The sequence below is a fragment of the Centruroides vittatus genome, unplaced genomic scaffold (assembly GCF_030686945.1).
Source record: "Centruroides vittatus isolate TY-2023 unplaced genomic scaffold, ASM3068694v2 contig_1051, whole genome shotgun sequence".
Classification (NCBI taxonomy): Eukaryota; Metazoa; Arthropoda; class Arachnida; order Scorpiones; family Buthidae; genus Centruroides; species Centruroides vittatus.
In genome coordinates this window covers 1,237,130-1,258,141 of record NW_027120680.1, presented here as the reverse complement: position 1 = coordinate 1,258,141, position 21,012 = coordinate 1,237,130, and the positions used below count along the sequence as shown (strand labels likewise).

The following is a 21,012-nucleotide window of genomic DNA, read 5'->3' as shown; positions in this document are numbered from 1 at the left end:
AAATGCCCAAGGGTTCTATATATATATTATATATATACACTTAAAAAACACAGCACATAATTAGTCATTTTTTAAAGGGAGGTATCGTATGCAAAACACAAGCTTTAGTAAGTAAGAAAAATTAAAATTTTAAAACAGGCGCGCGGGGTTAAGAAAAAATAAATGTGTTAACAATTCAGTTCATGAAGTGGTTTAAGATAGCAAGGAAAGGGGGGAGGAAGAGAGGGAGGGAAGGAAAAAAACAAGAAGCAGAGTTATTGGCAAAGATAAAGATCTTACTAAAAGGAGATAAATATAAAGAGACTGTTCAATCCGAGCTTAGAGGGGAACCCCCTAACACCAACCGCATAATCAGGGGTTAGAGTGACTCCTCATTCATTTCGCATTATGCTAATATCCGTGTGTTTACATACATATTTATTTCCTACATTAAACAGGCACAGATAATGCCACATGGCCTATTGTACATGGCAGTTTTTCAGGTTGGAGCGATCGAAGGTGCTCTTCCTCTATTAACATCTTCTCGTCTTTTAACATCCTTTCTCTCTGTCCTGATATTATTTACAGTTCTCCTATTGATCCTTATGAATTGGTCTGACGTCAAAGACGGTCGTGAACTTTAGCTCTTTATTAGTTTAAAGTTCATTAAACTAATTTAGTTATATATATATATAGCCTATATATTGTAGATGATGAATTCAAATATCGATAATTTGGTGATTAAAATTATAAAGAAATCTAATTAATTTATGAAAAGAAACGGAGGAGGAAAAAAGAAAAAAAATGGCAAGAAAAATCTCTAACAAACCGTGAAAATTGCTCATTAAATTCCAAATTTTCAATTTGAAATTTGCTTCGGGTTGTCAAAAACTATTTAAAACCACAAAGACGTTCTCCATCCTCATTCGAAAAAGTAAATATTCACGTTTAGTGTAGATTTTTTCGTATTTCCTTTTTTTCTTCCACCCCAACTTATGCTGCTCTTTAAAGGTTTCAGCGGTTTATTTGGCGAACACGACTTCGGGGTAAAGATACCGATACGTTCTCTCCCCCTCTTACACTTCCGGAGTGTCGTAATCGCATTTTGGCATTCTCCAAACAAGTGCAACACCGTTCGACCCCCCATCCCAATCCTCCCAGCTCGGTGTTATCTCCTTCTTTGTTATATAGCAGCGCATGCAAGAAGATTACGTATTCAATATTCGTCATACAGGATCTCCATTACAAAGAAGTGTTTCGAACAATTCGGCGCCATGTTACGACTTTATAGTATAATAGCTTTTCCTATAAGATCGAGGCATAGTTTGTGATGTTGCAGTCAGGTATTCGGACCTTTACGGATGTCGTAAAACCATTTTACTGTCCTCGTTTCTCTGGTGTAAGAAACTAAATCGAACAATGCCTCATCTTTTTATAGCATCTTACCTTTTTCGGCTCCGTAGCTATAATTGTTAATCTATAGTATAAACCCGTTAAGCGCTCCTAATTATGTCGACGACTCTTGCACCATGTCTTTTACGATGCATAACTTATTATTGGCCTCATTACGCCAAGAATAACTTTAAAATGTAGTAAATAAAGCTAAGCGGGATGTGCGGAATCCATTTCTTTGTTTACAGGAAGACCCGGTTTGCTAGCTAAATTATAGCAATTGGTGCAGCGGTGGAGCATCAAATTGAACTCGATGACCCTGTCGCGCGTCTGCGGCTCCACTGTCCCTGTTTAAGAGTTGCCGAATGCATTGAACGTGTTGCGTAAGCAACGTTTTCGATGATCCGTGGGATAAAAGTCATGTAACCAATGCTATGTGCAATCCCTCTGAAAGCCCTTACGTTTCCGAGTAGTTCTGTAATGGTTAAGCTCATCAGGTTACCTCAGAACAATATCCAGCCAGGAATCGGTGGTTCCCCGAGCGCTATGGTGCAAGAGTGTCGTAGGAAAGAAAAAAAGACAAAAAACGGAGCAGTCAATAAGTCTGGGAGGGGAGGGAAGGTGTAATTACTCGAGATGGGAGGAGAAGAGGGTAATCAATATTACTGTCTGGAGGGAGGAGAGAGGGACGAGGGAGAAAGGTTTCGCGACGACTTTCATTAAATTTACAGAAACGACTTGGAAGCAATGATCCTTGCAGGGAGTGTATGGACGAAAGATTCTCCGGTAATGGACGATCGGGACATAAAGGTAACGTTAACACAGACTCTCTCAGTTATGATAGGTCCAAGAGAGGAAGAACGACCGGACCTCCTCCATTTGATCTCCTTTTATCTTTAATACATTTTCTATAATCATTAATTTAAACAATTTCTATAAAAGATGTCTCACTCTGCCACAGATTTACTTACAAACATCTATCTCCATGCTGACCATATTAAGAAAAAAATCATATTTTACAAGTGTACGTTTTCTGCAAGTGACTCCATCTAGCGGTTCGTAATTTCATTTATGACATTTTTTAAGTACCCCCTCATTCCGATAAGTTCTTAGTTTAACCAAGTAATATAATAAAAAAATTTCAAATTAAGTAAGTAAAACACGGTATTAAATAGTAGAAAAATCAATTTTTAGCAAAATATTTGCTTAGAAAATGGATCCAAGTTGCATAGAAAGATTATTTTGAACATATGGAAGGGGCCAAAGTATCGAGAGCAATTAAAACTAAGTGCAAAGGAGGGTGGCACGCGAATTTTTAACGTACAATTACAAAAGATTCGCTTGTCATCCCTCTTTACGGATCCAAAGACACAACGGAAATTTAAGAAAAAATGAAAAGCACCTCGAAGCAGATTCAAAACATCAAAAAAAAAGTCTAGTGATACCTGTCATAGCGGACAGCCGAAAGGTGGTAGTAGTAGAAAGTCCACACGAGTGCACCCAGTTAACAAAAAACACGACTGTAAGCAACTGCAGTATCCAGCAAAGTGACCACACTCGAACTTTAACCTCTTATCCACAATATCCAGGATATTCTGGTAGGATGACCTCTCGTTTCCCGGGTCATTCTCGCCTAGCCCAAGGCGCCTGCTGTAGAGCTCCGACTGACAGCGCAGAACCAAGACACATGCACACACCATATACACACAATTAGTTGTAGCAGGTCTGGGCCCAAGAAAACCAGTTTAGCTGGGACTAGCCGGACTAGTCCACGCCTTCTCCATGCCATTCACTGTTTCGCCACTGGATGATCGCAGACGGAATGAGGGAGAAGCAAAAAAAAGGGGGGAGAGAAAGATAGTAGTCGCGAGGAGTCGTCGTAAACAGGGCGCGAATGAATAAGCGAAGGACGAAGATTTTTAAGGAAATTTATCTCTAATTTTATAATTATTTCTAAATTAACACTTGTGGAATGTTTATTTACATTTTGGCACGTGTTTAATTTTCAAAACGTGTGCCACATCCCCGAATATTTCAGGTTTTGTTGCAACTTACACTTATAATGGAGTGCAACATAGATATATTTTTAAATTTTATTTAAAAATTTTGAATTTTTTTACAACTTTCCCTTTCAAAATTTTAATTTAAACATAGAAATATTTTGTTTTATTTTTTAATTTTTATAATTTTCCTCTAAACTTTTGCATTTAATTTTCCAAAAAAATACAATTTTGTACGAAAATCGAATTTATTTTAAATTTTCTTAAATTAATTTTGTTTATTTTTAATGCTTTAAAACTCCAAAACTTTCATTCTTACACTTACTTTTTATCAATTCTCATTTATTATTTTGATTTTTAAATGAGTTCCTATTTTTTAAAATGAAATTTAAACGAAAATATTTCCATAATTTTTAACTAAATCAAAATTTAATAAAATCATTTAAGCGTAATTTTTTAGAATATTTTAAGTGTTAATTTTTTTAGATTTTCTTTGAAGTTTCGTTTAACACTTTAACCCCCTCGTCCTCACATTTATTACGTTTTAACGACTCTAAAAACAATTTTTCCAATTAATTAATGCTACACATCTAAAAAACACTTCTAAAAACACCCGACATACTTTTAAAGAGGAATCTTTTTAGAAAGAAAGAAGAGCCATTTGTTTTCAGTTTTGTTCCTACAAAATTTAATGAAAAGTAAAGGTTTAAAATGCCATAAAATGACTTTGAAAAGAAAAGAAAACTATTCTAAAAAACAAAAGAAAAAACTCCCAAAACTTAATCTACTTATTAAAGTTAAAGATCAAGTAAAGTGAGTTGAAAGTTTTAATATACTTTATTTTATTTTTGAAAAATTCAACTACTAAAATATATAAATGTATAAAAGATATTTTTAGAAAATTTAACAATTAAAATTTTTTTTTTTTTGAATTTTTCTTTAAAGACATCAGCAGGTGTTCTTAATGGTACTTTAGTTCTTATTAGTGCAAGTCAGCAGCAATAAATTCTCAACGACTACCAATATTGTGGGAGTTGTTCATGGATTCTTGTTACCAAAATTGTGAGATTCACAGACTCATATCACCAATATTATGGGGTTTGCAGATCCATATTGTGGGGTTCGTGGATCTTATTACAACATAGTGGTGTTCTTGGATTCGTATTACCAATACTGTGGAGTTCAGACTCGTACCACCAATATTGTGGGGTTAAAGTTTTAAGGGTTCGTGGATTTTACTACCAATATTCTAAGGGGTTGTTTGTGGATTCTTATTACCAATATTAGAAGGGCTGTTTGTGGCTTGTTATTACTACTAAACAGTAGAAAAGTGTAACAATCGCCATTGTTACTTTCTTATGTATAGGCACGTAAATGTTTACAGTTCTACCCTTTGTATACTTCAAACTCTTGGTTTCGTGTCCTAAATTGTTTCATTGTTTCAATCTTTGACCTTAGGCTAGAAAAGGGAACAATTTTACTTCGGCTTTCTTCTATACTTCTAAGAAAACATAAAAGATAGTGGATATACTGTAAAGAAAATGAAATTCTTTTCTTTCTTCTATGACTTTTCGGAAACAAAGTGAATATGTAAAATGAATTTTTCGCTTTCTTATCTTTTATTTTAGTTTGTCCATCTCTAAAAAAATGTATATGTAAAATTTTTATATTTTATTTCTCTTTTAGATGTTAAATTTCTTTTTATAAACTTTATTAATTATTTTTTTATTTTTTCGAAATGTTTTTTTTTGTTTTTTGGTTTATGAGTTTTCATATTAATATTTATTTATTTCCTTACTTTTGCATTATAAATCTTCTCTGATTTCAGATTTTTGGGCCTCTAAAACAGATTTTCTTTTAAATTTATACCTCCAAATTCAAATTCTGCACGTTTGCAACCGTTCAGAATCAAAAATTTCTCATTATATACAATAATAAAACAGAGGCAAGTGAAAAAAAAGCGGATTTTCAACTAACATACACACGTTAAACCTCTAACAGGGGGACTCACAATGCATTCCACTTCGATCCACGTCCTTGCAACCGAGAATTTAAGAGTTATATTTTAATTACCTTATTAATAAGGTCAAAGATATAGCAACAAGAGGACATCTTTTAAGTGTTTCGCACGGTTATAACTAACGATCAGAGAGTTCTTTCACACCAAGGGCAGGTTGTGGGCCCTTCAATGACTGGTCTGTTTGTCGGCGCCGTGCAGAGGGTAACGTCTGGCAAGTCAAAGACTGCCCGGGGTCACTTTGATCGCCAGAGTGACCAGCAATGATTCTATAGAGGGGGAGAAGCAACAAACACAAAATACACTACAATCATCATTTTGGGTGGGGACAGCTGTGTACCAACGTTTTTAGGTAACATCTGTGTAGGTTTGGTTTGTTATGTAGGCTGTTTGCGACCTTTTTTACTTGTTATGATACGCCAGAGAACAAAATGCAACGGTCAGAAAGAGGGAAAACATTAGCAAAATGAACAGAAAACACTACTACTCGACACATTTTAGATACTAAGAAATGGGGAAATAAAGCAAGACGTTTGCAACAAGTTATGGAGCGTCAAAAGATAATAACAATAATTGTTTTCTTTGAAATATTCGCCTTGTTTTTCTAAAATTAGATAAACTTATTTTTATTTTTAATATTTTTTTTTTGTTGTTTTTGCTAGTTTACCCGACAAAATAGCGAAATAATAGAGGTGTGCAACTATACTTATCGACGATAATCTGTTCAAAAGGTGGAGAATTCCTCATTTCACACAAGGACGTCGACCCAATGACACAAATATTTACAATATTCTGTCTATATAAGACTTTCTGATGTGAAATATATATAAATAATGTATATATAAAAGATGGACAACGTCATATCCGGGGTAAAACGGAACGGTCACAATTAAAGACGTCACGGTTGAGTGGAAACGACAAGAAACATTTTATCTTTCACAATTCGCTCCTTGGAGAAGTTAAGTGTACTTTTGAAATCAAAAAATAAAGTTTGGAGCAGTTAGGAGGAGGTGAAAATCGTTTTTAATTAACTTCAGCAGCGTATTGGAATTGTAGTCTTCAATCAGTGAACCAATTCCCTTTTGGTCATTGATAGTTTTCAGACTGTTCTTTCGGGAGACAAAAGTTGGTTTCCAATCTGCTAACAACCTTGCTAACGACACCCATGTGACCAAAGAGGACCAGAAGTGTCCGTGTGTCGTTTCGGAGTTTCTCAAAACGCCCATCCGGTAGGCGGAGTCACATGACCATTCCTATACAATTTACTCCCTCCGCACCCCCGAACAAATTAATCTATAGAAAAAAAATGATAAAGGGGGTTATTTTTACAATTGTCGACAACCTAGTTACGTACGTGAAGATCTCTTATTTTTATAGTGTGTTAGTTTGTCAATATTTCAAATTAACTACCCAACAACACCTTAACGTATACGACACGCAAACTCTAGATTTACAACTTCCCTTCTTCTTTAGTGGGCTACTATACGGTAGTGACGTCATGACGAAGTCTTAAATCCACCCCAGGCTGTGGGCGTGACGAAGAAGCTCACGTTTTGATCACGGAAGTCTAGAATGCTTTAGCAGGAAATCGAATTCCGCCTTCTAATTGCGATATTGCCGCTATTAATGTTAATTAAGAATTATGGCCCCTTATTTTTAGGGAATTATGCAAATTGATTTGATCGAAATTTTTCTTCGTTTAACCTAAATTCTTCTAACCTATTTTTTCCTCTTCCTCTTTATCGATTTAAAGCATCCTTCCAACAAGGATCTCCGCATCCTTTAAATAAGAGAGACAGAAAGAAATACTAAATTAGTTTGATCCTACCGAATTTCAGAGGATTTGGTGGCAAATTTTTCAAACACGTTGACATAGAACCATCTACTTTAAAAAGAATTATCGTAAATCGATCGAAGTAGGACCAAATTTGATTAAGAAGTGGCTCATTTCTTGCTTCATTTCTTCGATATCCGACAGACGTGAAGAGTTTCGTGTGGCTCCTTTTGAAAGAATTTAACACAAAAGCCGAATGGGGATTTGGCTATTGTCAAAATTCTTGCAGACGTTACGAAACAACAATTTGCACTCTGGGTAGGCTATCGACTATTAAGGATAAATAACCATTTTAAGTGCTCCTTCGCCTATTTTTTATGGGCGTACAACGGACTTGGCACGAGTACGCCCAAGTGTTGGAGCGTGGCAGTAGTTTTCGTTCCTAACAGCTCTTCCGTTTATTACTGCACCACCCCCCATACGCAGGTGTACTGTACATACAACAGTTGGTGTATGTCCACACACAAGGACATTGATCTCGAGTCCCATGATAGACAATGGAGACGATTATATCTGTGAGAAGTGTGCTTAATCTGTTTTATGCGGCTATTGTAGTGTTAAAGGACAACAATAGCACATTTCTAAAAGGTTCGGCTTCATCACTTGCTAATTTTAACAATATTTTTTGTGTGTTTCGATTCAATGTTTTGACATCTTTGGCAAAGGATTCGTCACTTAAAAATCCATCAATGTTCTTCCCTGTTTTAAAAAAGATAATCGATAAGAAATTACTTTAATTCAACGAAGACGAAGAAGGGCGTAAATTTCATTATTAAATTTGCTGACAATTTGCAGAAATTAAGCTTCAGTTGTCGGCCAAAAGATAGAGAAAAAATGCAGGAAGAACAGGAAAGAAATGATATTAGGGAGTGGAACCTCGATGAAGACATTTATCGACATATAAGGTAAAACAGGAAGCTAGAATAATAGAAAAGAAAAGAAATAAAAGAGATTTTAAAATAAAGAAATATAAGGAAAATTCTTCGATGGAAATATATATATATTTTCCTGTGTAGAATTTTGTCCGATTTCTCAATGCAATCAAGTGTGTGTGTCAAATTGACCATAGATCCAGGATCGGCCGGGACGTTGCTGTTGGAGCGAATCATTGCTGTTGTTCATAACCATGAGATTAGCAAGAAAGCCCTCTTACAGGATAAGAATAAAGGCCTACATTCACGGTTTGTTGCTTTATTTTTACACTTACAAAAATAGGAATTCTTTTCTGTGTATGCGTATACATTAAGAACATGGTTTAGTTCAGAGGTTCTGTATAAATATTCTTCGAGGTAGGTCGAACGTTACGCAATGTAAAAATTTCGACACGAAGAAGTAAAGTGAGAGGATTTCCGCGATTACTATACACTAGACAGAAGAAGTGATGTCTCTTGTAGACGGCTGGTACAAGTCGTACACCCTAATTACAGTCAAGTCCAACGAGAGTTGAAGACACGCAACGTGCAGCACGCGATCACCTTGTGTTTTCTTTAGTGTCCGGGTTGCTTCAGGATGAAGAGAAAAAAAGACAATAACCTATTGTACTTTCTATATGATAGGAAGAACCTGCATAGTAGAATTAAAAGGATGTAAAACAATGACGAGTCGAGGTGATAAGCTAAAGTTGCTGTGTATTATTCGAATTTGTTAAGGCCACGTTGTAGATTTTTTGGGGGTGAAGTAAACATTGGGTGGAGATGATCTGAACTGACCTCTTGCCACCTGTACTTCATCACCCGTTGGGTGTTTATTGAGGACGCGGTGAATGCCTCGAGTCAGAATTGGCAGACTGTGACGAAGTATGACGAACAGTTGTTACTTGGCATATCCTGCATTCAATCATATCTATAGTACAGTCTATTTAACCCGCGTTACGCGCACGTACTGCAAGACACGCAAATTAAGAGATTAAAATTCTGCACAGGGTAAAGAGACGAGAAAAAAATAAAAAATTGGTGCACTCTTCGGAGAAAGGAAGACAGTGCCTATAGGGAATCATTACCCCTGATAGCCAGGTCGGCCTCAGTGAGGTGTGGCACTTGGAGGACCGCTTCACGCATGGGAGGGGAGGTAGAGGCATGCGAATATAACCTTTCGTAATTACGAGACCTGGGGAGAGTCCTATCACGTGATTGCTGTCCTCTATACTGATGTCTAGCCATCACTCCACCTTGGAGTGGTCACTGATGACGCTCTACCCCCAAGACAGATGGTGGATTGTATAATTGCTTCGATAGAGAGAAAAAAAATGTCTTCAATTCAGGTTTTAAAGTGGCACGGCCCTATTAATTACAAGAAAAAGATTCCTTTGTGATCGGTTCGACTTAAATAAATTAAGCTTTAAGATGTTATTATCGGGGTCGTATCCACTGGAAGAATGGAATATCCAACGATTAAACGCGTAAACTTGTATAAATAAAATGAAATCCGAAATATTATACTTTATTTCTGTGTCTGAAACCTTCAACCTCTTTAACTTGACCATTAAAATATGCGGAAATCTAGTAATCCCAATGGAAGAAAGCAAAGCTCCTGTTACAAAAGTTATTAGCAGAATTGTAAAAATGTAAATTTGAATAGAGAAAAATCCTTATTTTTGCTTTAAAAAAGCGAGGAGGAGGAAGAAAAAAGGTTTAGGTACTCTTTCTACCTGTCTATCACGAAACGTGGCAGAGAACAATACATTGCAATCCAGCTTCAAGTTGACAAAGAAAAGCTTAATTTAACCCTTAGATTCGGTATTTTTTTGCTTCTTTTCTTTTGGTTTCTTTTCATTTCTACAATTTTTTTTCTCTTCTTCTTTTTTTACTTTTCCAAGAGAGATACGGAAAGGTCCACGGATCCGGAATCGAAAGTCCAACTACGCGTGAAAATCCAATTTATTTCGCGACACATTATTAATTTCCTGACTGGAGGGGTAAAAGAAGCGGGGGATAGACACAGCAAAAGTAGTGGAGTCATGCGCAACTATCGTTCAATAACCCGAACAACACCGGACCCCATTGGTCACTCCATAGGAAACGCCCATTCTACCTCATTGGTTACTTAAACCCTTCTAAAAACCAATAATTTTCCAAAATATCAATTTTTGAAATTTGAATTTTCCAACGCGTGTATATATATATATTTCTATAAAATTGATTTTTCTATTTACGAAAAACAAACATAACAAAATAGGAATGGCTTAATAAGAGAAAGGAAGAGGAGGAGGAGGAGGAGGTAGAAGAAGTAGAGGGGAAAAAATCGATTTTATGTAAATGCCAGGAGAATCTCAAAATTTAACGATCGCGTGCCGATTTGTAAAAGGTACATAATACGAGCTAACTTTAAAAAAATCGAATTAAATTTAAATTCGGGAATAAAGATCAACACGTTTACCAGCGATTTACTTAAAAACTTCATTAAATTTAATTAATTTCATTATAAAATCGTATAATATTCATTAAAATCGTGTAATATACGATAAAAGCTCGGAAAATGGTAGCGATTGAGTGTATGACGTTTAAATAAATTTATGCTCTTCTACCTTCTTCTATTTGTAGGAAAATAAAGTAAATTTAGTACGTTGGAAGCAATTTTATTTTGGTTTGAACGTTGCTATCTATATCTTTGTATATAAGAGTAAGAGTAAATTGTCCTTTAGAAGCGCTCACAGGATTCTGTAATAGACAGTGAAGGAAGTTAAGGAAACTAAGATTGGCAAAGTATTTTCTGTCAGGAATCATGCATAAACAATGGACATTTTAAATTGGAGTGACTCCTTGCTATGTTCCTCAAGGGTTACATTCAGAAAAGTAGAGAAGACAACTTAACTGGAGTCGTTTTACCAACGGGACCAAAGGGTACCATACAACTCAGAAAAACACTCGACTCTTTACTACGTCATAATCTTATACAAATCGAAAATCAGAAAAATTACAGCATTAATTCTTAAAAATCTCAATTCTCAATTCCTCAGGATTTGCAATTTACGAATCCTGAGGAAATTCATTGTTACACACTGAAAAAATACACCAAAATTAATTAACTGTTCGGTACTTTTTAAAGTCTCTACAGGGTTTTTTAATGATCTCTTGAGACCTTGAAGCAATAGAATCTCATTTGTATCCTGATATCACACAGGGCCCCATAACGTAGATTATTCTATAAGTGGAGGACGGCGTAGGACTTTTAATGAATAAATTATCATTTGGATAAAGTTTTGATACAAATTCAACTACTTTTATTTTTAAAATAATGATTAATTATTACAAAATGTTCAATTGTTTTTATTTTATTAATTTGTATCGATTTTTTGACAATTTTTATAATTCATAATACCGTGATTTATATAATTTAACTCTCAAGTAGTAATTAGGGATGCAAAATTAATAAGAAGATAAAGCCTTTGATAATCTATGCTGCCATCTTGTATATAATTTACTGTCAAATCTGCATAGGGAAAGTCATAAGTGAGCAATTATGAGAGAATAAGTTGTTTTTATGCTATTATTATGCAAGTTTGTACGGTAAAATTGATAGAGAAATAAGGAAAAATCTGTAAAAATAAAAAACTAAGAAAAACACAAAGAATATTATTAAAGAATTAATAATATTCTATATAAATATAATTTTCTATACGTAACATTTAAAGCGTATGTATACAAATCCGTCCATAAAGTGAAAGTCTACAACAAGAAAGTAATCAGAAATAATATTGTAACACTGCAGAAAGATTTGAAGATTTGTAAAGCCTTCACTTCCTGTAGACGAAGTTAGTCTTTCCTGCATTACTAAAGTTAAGATAATTCGAATAAAATTGTTCGAAAAGTTGAAATTTTCAAGAAATTCCATTAAATAAAACTAGAAAAGAGTAAAAGTACAATTGTAGTACGCGAAATAATCATAAAGTCAGATTTACTGCTTTAAACAATTGCTAGATGCAGTTGTATTCACGGAGTAGTTTTCTTGCTAAACGACGACTGAAACATTGCTTTCCACTCATTAATTCATATTCAAACAGTTATATACTTCAGTAAATGAGACAATTAACAACAGTCCCCTTCGAAAATTATGATTCATTATGTCGAGATTGGTTTTGAAATTTCTTTGCATTAAAAATAATGGATTTAATTATATTAAACAACTATTCGATTTAATAAAAGTGAAGTTTTTGACACACATCCTTATTAACGACTAATTGCTTTAGTATCGATTGTTTTCTGAGATTCTTTGATTGATTGGATGCTCCAACAGCATCGCTCCTTAAGAAAGCACTTCATTATTTTTATTCTTTGCAAGAAACAAAGGAGAACAAATTATCCTTTTCTTAATGGAGATGTTTGCAAAATAGTTTTCCTCCCTTTTTTTGCTTTGCTTTTAAGTGGGAAGTGTCATTAATTCAACTATATTATGCAATAGCGGAAGTTTAGCAATAAATCTATTCTTTTCCTGTAGAAAATTCTTGATAAATACTCCTTACTTCTACCGTTTTAACACGTTTTTCTTTATAGAAATTTCTCGTCTTTACGAATTTTACAACTACGAGATTGTACAAAGAGCCCATCTTCCTTGCCTACTATTTATAAGATCTGTATCGTGTGTACTTAATGTAGTGTCGTGAAGGTGACGTATATAAGTTCCTCTACGAAATTTAGCGGTGTTTATGTACTCTAGAATAATGTAGTCTCTACATGTCTCTAACCATCCTTAGTTGTTCGCTCATTGTCTTTATAGCTTCACTGATGCTGTAGATCTGATTAATGTAGATAAAACAACGTATGGAAGAATTTATAGAATTTAATGACTTCTAGAACTATGAGCTTGCTGTACTTATATACAACCTATGGAGTTAAGACAGGTACCTAATTCTTTCTTAAATTCGCTCGTTATCTATGCTTTATAAATCTTCGCTTGTGCATTATATTTTCGTCTGTCATTTTACGAGGGGTGATATATCCTGACGTATATAAGCTTGGAACGGTTTACACAATTGAAATTTACCTAAGGTTAACTCGTACTTTAAGACCTCGAGCTCTAATTAATTTTTATATAGTTACAACTCGATATGTTAGATATAAGTAGATGGAAAGAACCTAAATGCAGCGATTTGCACAGAAGATAATAGCTGTCAATCACTCCTAAGAAGATACACGTTAATCTCATTCAATATGAAATTTATAAAGCGTAAAAATACAAAAGAAAATCATCAATGCAAATTTAAAATGCTGATATCAAATTACAGATGCTGCGTGTGATCAGTAATACATAAAGTAAACAAGATAATTAGAATGATTTCCCCCAATTAAGTTGGATGTTTAGATTTTCCTTTGGATTATAATAAACCAATACAAAATGACAAGTAATTAGATTGTTTATAAAGCTAAACAAATGGTCCGGTGAATAACGTTTCCTTATTAAGAATGACAAGTTCGGTGATGAGTGATTCTTGAAAGCCATCGCTTTCTACACAAGTGGATTAAATAAATTCAGTTATGGAAGGGACACAATGAGAAGATGGAAATTTGCTCTTGGGGGAATTAAATTCTCTTCTCGAAAATCATAATTTTCTCTTATTTGGTTTGTCTCTATAAAATTACGACCGAAGCATCTTCATTTATCAGTGCAGAGAAGATGCGGATCACGTTGGATTTTAAGTGACTAAACTATTGATTTTCGCCTTACTCTTTACATACAATTCTTAAAAAAACATATTTATTTCGAGATACTTATAAAGTTACGCGTGTAAGAGTAACCCGAATGTAAGAAAATTTAATAATGTAACGTCTTAACTGATACGTTTCCTAATCGTGTTTGCGAATAGGAAGATTCTAAAAAAACATACGCGTGGCAGAGTTAAAATTCTTTACAGTTTGATTTCTTAGAAAATTCACATTGGTTCTCAAAAATAATTAAATGGTAGAGTAGTAAAACAAAAAAGGAAAACTACTTATCTATGGTTTATTATACATAGACGTGATCAATCAAAGCAATTAAGTAGGAGCCTGTTATCTTCGTGACATCGTGCTGTCACCTAATCAGGTAAATATGCTGATCTCTTTCCTTTAGCTCTTATTTAATGTACAGATCGATAGATTTTTTAAACAAGAGAGGATTTTAGAAACCTCTAAAAAATTTGGTTCGGGTTAGATTAATTCGAGACGACAAAATAATCCCCACACCACAAGGGAGTATCTAAATATGGAAGAGGTACAAAACAATGCTTATTTTTAATATAATTGCTGGTATATATTGTTGTTACCATTGTTTGAACCAAGGTAACAAAAATAGAAGCGATTTTTAAATCTCTAAACACAAACCGAACGTTTCCGACCCCCTTCCTGTAAGGGTACATTATTCACTTGGCTGTAATAAAATTAGTTGTGTTCATGAGCTCTAATGTTTGTGATTAAGTAAGATTTACGAGATCCCCAGTTAAGTATGTAACTTAGAGAAAGGGGGGAAGAACGGGTGAAGACTCGAACATGTAAGATCATTTTAATTGACATGGTAAATTAAGATAGGAGCCAAGTTAGGAGAGTTATTCTTAAATTGAAAAATTAAAAAAAGAAAATAATAATAATAAAAAAGAAATATATGTACCCGCGAAAAGACGAATTTACTTTCGATTAATTTGAAAAGCATACCTTTCAATTTACTTCACCCCCCACCTTAACAATTCTCGTTAGAAGCTCCTACTCCTGATACACTTTGTAAGAGCATTGCGTTATCTTTCTTCATTAACGGAGTAAGCCGGATCGTGGTCCAAGGGGGTCTGCAAAGGGGGGGACGAAGAAGGAAAGAACTGCGTGTATAAATTCCCGAACGATGAAAGGGAATCGTCATTTTTCATGCGACGTAGTTCTCCATGGTAGGAACCGACGAAGCGTGCTTACCGGACATCCATCATCTGTGGACCAGCCACAATCTCCTCAAGGGGGGCCACAGGGGGTTCAAAGTTTGGTTTTATCTACCTCTCCCTTTTCCCTACACGAATTAGTGAATGGCCACGGAGTATTGTCATACTACATGTCAGGAGTCAAACCTTTCTCCGAGTACCTACACAAAAATCAGTATCACCTCCTCCCTACTTTCGATATTAGATCGAATTCTATTTTATTTCTTGTGCCCATTGCAAAGGGCACAAAACTGATTTTTTTATGATTCTAAAAGCCCTTCGACGGCATTCAAACCTCTTAAGTTTATCACCATTAATGAACGATCCCCAGAAGAGTTGTTGGAGTGAGATGATGGGCACACGCTGCAACTTTTAAGATATTAATGGTTCCAGTTTATAAATATAAATTACTCCCTTTAAGATATAAAATAATTTAACCCGTTCGTGTGCCGATTCGCTATATTAAACACGGTTTGGAAAGAAAGAAATCCTCCCTAATCGTCTGTACCTCATCATTTTCACAAAATGGTATTCTTAATGAGTTCCAAAGTTTGCCAAGCAAGAGGACCTCCTTAAGAACATTATAAGAGGTATATAATTCTCGAGTGCATACAGGGGTTGTGCCCATCTATTCATTCGAGAATTCGGCGTATCCTCCATACAAGCTTTGTGCTTTGGTCCCCATGTGACAAAAGCAGTAATTACTAGCATTAAGAACGATGTAAACGGATATAGAGAAAATAATAATAATAAAAGGGATGTATTAATTATCGTTCTCCAAAATTGTGATGTCCTACAAACAAGATCCTTCATCAAGAAGTCGGTCCCCCAAAAAATAATTACTAAAAAATATATAAAGGAGTATATAAAATTCCGTAAATGGATTAGGCTCAACTTTGCACTCGTTAATTCTACAGTGTCCTCCACGCAGGATCTCTATTTTGGTCCCTCAAGAAGTTCCATGTGCCAAAAAAAGTATGAATATGGTAATTTGAGGAGCAACGACGAAGAAATGTGCATGTTTTTGATGTAAACAGCTAAAAATAAATTCGTCTCTCTCTGCTTTATGAGAGAGAGTCCTATGTAAACAATACAAAAATATTCTTTAATAAGCAACTCCTTTATTGTAATCCTTGCGTAAATGACATGGAATATTATCGACCTAGATTCTAAAACGTAAACACATGACAACTTGTTCGAAAAAGTGCTGATGGTCTCCTTTAACAGATAAAAGTAGCCAGAATCGACATCATCCCTTCTTTAAATACGTCAACAACTCGTGTTAAAAAGATATTAAGAGACAGCTCACGAGTAACTTCTCACCAATATTTATATAAGAAGATATATTTAGAAAGGAGCAACTCTTCGCAACGCACTCCTATAGAACTGCAATTAGTTGACATCGCTTCCTCCAAAGTAGCAATTCCGTCGACAGTCTGTGCTACCGCATCAGTGACGTCACGAAACTCGGCACCGCGCCGTCTGCAAGGCATATTACGTCATGGCCAAGGTCTTTCGATAGAGTAGAAAGAATGCCTGTTTTTTTCCCTCCCTCTCGACTAGTAACAGCTTGCGGAAGTTAATCGACACGTTCTACTACTACTACTACTGCAACAACGATTATTTTAAAGGAGTAGAAGATAAGAAGATGCCCTAAATTATATATATATACCGCTTAAGTGAGTTAAGACGTAAAAAAAGTGGAAGAGAACCTCATCTTTAAGACGCATTTAGCATAGGAGACAGAGTTTGCCCACACAACGCAACGTCTAGTTTGGTTCCTTCCCCGCTTGGCTAATTATAGTCGGATTCTGGCGTCCAACAAGCATGACCTTAAGAGGCAAGTAGCCAGGGCAGGAAGGGATAGCCAGATCCGTTTATTTTTAACACCAACGTGTCTAAGGTTACCTGACCTGAAGGGACATAACTAACGAGATGACGCATCGCCCAACACTTTTCCTCTCATTTATATAACCTTAAATCTTTAAAAATTCGCTTATTAAATGATAATTTTACCTGTTTATATATAATATATGAATATATATTTTACGGATACCCCGCAGAGTTACTCGCAACTCTTGCGTAACCAGCGCTATTTTAGTTAATTCGCAATTAAGTTGCGCTTTAATTAACGCTTTTAGACTGTTACGAATTTATTTTATTGACGTAATACTATCTGAATTTTAAGAAAATTCATTTTATTTTCTGGTAGGATTACGTCATAAAGTGTAAAAGTGACTTTGTTTGGAAGGAGCAGCTGTGACAGACATGGCACACTTCACCTGCGCTCAAAAGCCAGACTTGCAACAGCATTCTTTCATACGAAACTTATTCTTACCAAAGACAGACGAGTCCATGTCTCTGGAATCTTCAACAGTCATATATTTGGTAGGGGAGGGGAGGGAAGCGAGTGACAAATCGAGTGGTCCTTCTCCTAGCTACTGGGAAAGACGAACGTAACTGAGACATCCTGGACGCAGTCCAAGAGTACAGATTTTTCTTGGGGATATTTTCGGACAGCCTGGGTCCGACTAGCTTGTGGTCTAGGCAACAGATAGATTTGACTTTCGTCTGTCTTTTTTTTTCTCGTGCCCTTCTTAGTTATTTGCCAACTTAACACCTTTCGAATGCCTATATTAGGCTTGGACTTCGTATACAGATAGGGGGTGTTAGATGATAATTAAAAAATAAAATTAAATACGGTGAATGATACAACGATAAGGTATACTTAGAACAATGGTTTAAACATATGTAAGAGGTTTAACAGTTCTTAGAACGTTACGCAAATTAAGGAGTACCCGTAACAATGGGGAAGATACTTGGAATGGTGACTAAATGAAGGAAAATAAAATATAAAAATCAGTTTAAAATAATATTTTCTTGCATAAAAATAGACGTGAGATACTTAAATATAATTTATAATAATAGAAATAGGGTTTTAAGGAAAATAGTTCGTTAAATTCATAGGGGAGGGACTCGTAACTGTGTCTAGTCGTAAGGATTCGCATCTAAGAATAGTATAGGACTCGAAATATCTAAAAATATGTTGGTCTATATAGGTTATCTAGGAATATATAGAATTTAGAATATCTAAGGATGCTTAGGATTGTATAAAAATATAAGTACTCTAGAACGATATGAGGTCTGTAAGTGTAGGATTCCGACTTAAACACCTCTAGCTATCGTAATTTTAGTACGAAGAGCTGGATATGTAGAAGTATAGGAAATTAGAGGAATGGCCTATCTAGAATACTAGAAACATACATAAAACAGGGGTTAAAGGTAAAATAAGAGATAAGGTGGAGACGTAAATAGCGTAGTAAGATTAAGAATTTAATCAAACAAAATGAAAGCATAATAAATTACAGGAATTGTAGAACATATATAAAGGAATTTAAAGGAAAATTTCTCCTATCAAAACTGTACGAAATACGATACCATTTTCCTGTGTTTAAGTATGTTAAATTACAATAAATCGAGAAGAGATTCGAGCAAAATGAAAGACGATAGCAATAGGAGGAGAAGGCAAAGAACTTCATTGATGATGTTTGCATTCGGGATTACGGGGGAAGATATTAATGACCAGGGTCAGCAAAGGATGGGTTTATGAATCTCGCTACACAAGAAACCATTGGATGGTTGCTATGACGTCAGGAAATGAACCGTCTGTCAAAAGACTTGGCCATTATCGTTAATGTTATAAGAGGCAATCTGTTTGTGGGGATTGCTAAAGAATTATATGCCATTCTCCTACTGTTCGGTTGTAGACTCGCTCTGTTTTCCACTCCCGATTGTGGATTTTTCAGGGGGGCATTAAGCTAACAAATTTCTTGACCCCCTACGGCCGTGGGGATAGAATTATCGAGTTTTAATAATAATTCCTTGCGTTTTGCTACGATTCAATTATCGAGGGGGTGGGAGAAGGACACGATAAACGTAGACAAAAACAGGAAAGCAGTGGCTCCTATCTCTTTCTGGATATCCATTACATCGTTGCTAGGTGATGCATCGAACTCCTATCCATTAACACACGGAAGATTAGGGAAGGGGGATGCCACATTCGAGGGAGGTAGAGAAAAACGAGAACACAGAGACCTCAAAAACGACACCCCATTGCAGTAAGTGAGGTGTCCGGCAACGAGGAAGGCTCCGATAAAGGACGATGATGGAACCACGTGACCGGGCGGCCATCAAGTGGTGGCGATAAGAGGGGAGGGAGCGCGGGGAATTTATGTAAAGGGGGAGAGTCTAGGGCTGTGTATTGTGCAATCGGTGTGTCTATCTACGTCTGTCTCGTGGCAGAGTTTTTACAACTCCTCCCCAATAAAATTGATCAGTCATCAAAACGGTTCCAGATGATCGGTCCACGAGAAAAGAGCTATATTCTCTTCTTACATTCAACGTCATTACTCTGGAAACACCCGATTGTAACTTTGTTGTTTGGGTTTTCTTAGTCGTTCATCAATAAGGACGTGAATTTCTCTAGTTTATAGTAATCGGATTAAGTCCTTAAGGACTCTTTAAGGATTTAATCGTATCAACGTTTACTTGTGCTTGCATCATTCAATAAGCAATCCATGCGCAAATTTTCCACCTTATTTTGTAAATCCCTCGCTTTATTTTTAGCTGTTTACTGATGTTTCTAGTCTTTAACTTACTAAATCTTGTGTTTATCACCCTCTTCAATCGCTACTTTTCATCTTTTCTGCGTATAGAATTATAAGGAACTGAACCCATTCTATTAATAGTTTGAACACCAAAATTTTTGATACTTTACTATCTTTTCTTCGGCAACTTTCTTTCTTTTTAAACCATCCTGAAGATCCTTTTCCACTTTAAGAGGTAGTATATTAAATTATAGTGGCTTCACTATTTTTATTGATAGTCCTGCACCCATACAGTAAGAGCACAACTATGAATTACAGCGAATAAGTCTCCCTTTGTTGAAACCTTTTATCAATTCAAAGAAAGATTTATTGCATTCTAAATTACAGATTTCCAAACTTCTCGAGCGACCTGGCACACCACTAAATCAGCTTTAAACGTGATTCAACTGACCAACCTGGGCTATAGACCACCACTGGTCACATACAAGCACAACAAGGAAGATGTCGACCCCCACTAGAAACTACCCCGACCTCCTACACACTCTTCCTATTCTCCTAAATTAAAGTTTTTCCCTTCTATCGATTTCCCTCCTTAATAAATTCTAAAATGGTTTATTTCCCTACCTCAAAAATCTGTCCACTTTTACTAAAAATTAAACATTCCCCCCTTCACTTAATTTACTACTCGAAAATTTGTAAATGTATATTAATGAAACGAACCAAAAGGGGTAAATTTGTATATAATAAAGTTAGTTTGTTACCTGATAATATGTCTAGAGTGCATTAATTAGTCAAATTATTCGAGGTAGTGATTACACCCCAGAGCAGAACCTGGGTCTTAATTATTTTTAAGAGGTGGAGAAAGGAGAGAACGAATGACTTGACCACATAATAAGAATAATTAGTTATATAATAGGTTAGAAATAATGTCTGCAAGAATAGGAAGACTTTAAACACGAGGGTGATGCCCTGTACTATATGAAGATTTTAAGAGCGAGAGGATGCTGTTTAGGAACATGTGAAGAGCTTAAGATCAAAAGGATACTACTCGCGAGCACGTGAAGATTTTAAGAGATAGAGCATGCAGTTTGCAGGCATGTAAATATTTTAACAACAAGTTAATGGTGTCCGGGAGCACGTAAACAGTGAACAGAGGACGTTTGAAAACTTCTGAAGACTAATAGTTTAAAAGCAAAGGGGTGCAGTTTGCAGGTCTTCAAGAGCAACAGGATGAAGATGGCAATCATGTAAAGACTTTAAGAGCAAGAGAATGAAGTTTGCCATCAGAAGCTAGAAGAAGCTGTTTGCAA

At 35.5% G+C, this 21,012-nt stretch overlaps 1 protein-coding gene across 1 annotated transcript in view; it reads right to left on the bottom strand.

Moving 5' to 3' along the window:
- The window catches only part of LOC136971566 (B-cell lymphoma/leukemia 11A-like), an 84,313-nt gene that overhangs the window by 13,367 nt on the left and 49,934 nt on the right, over window positions 1-21,012 (bottom strand).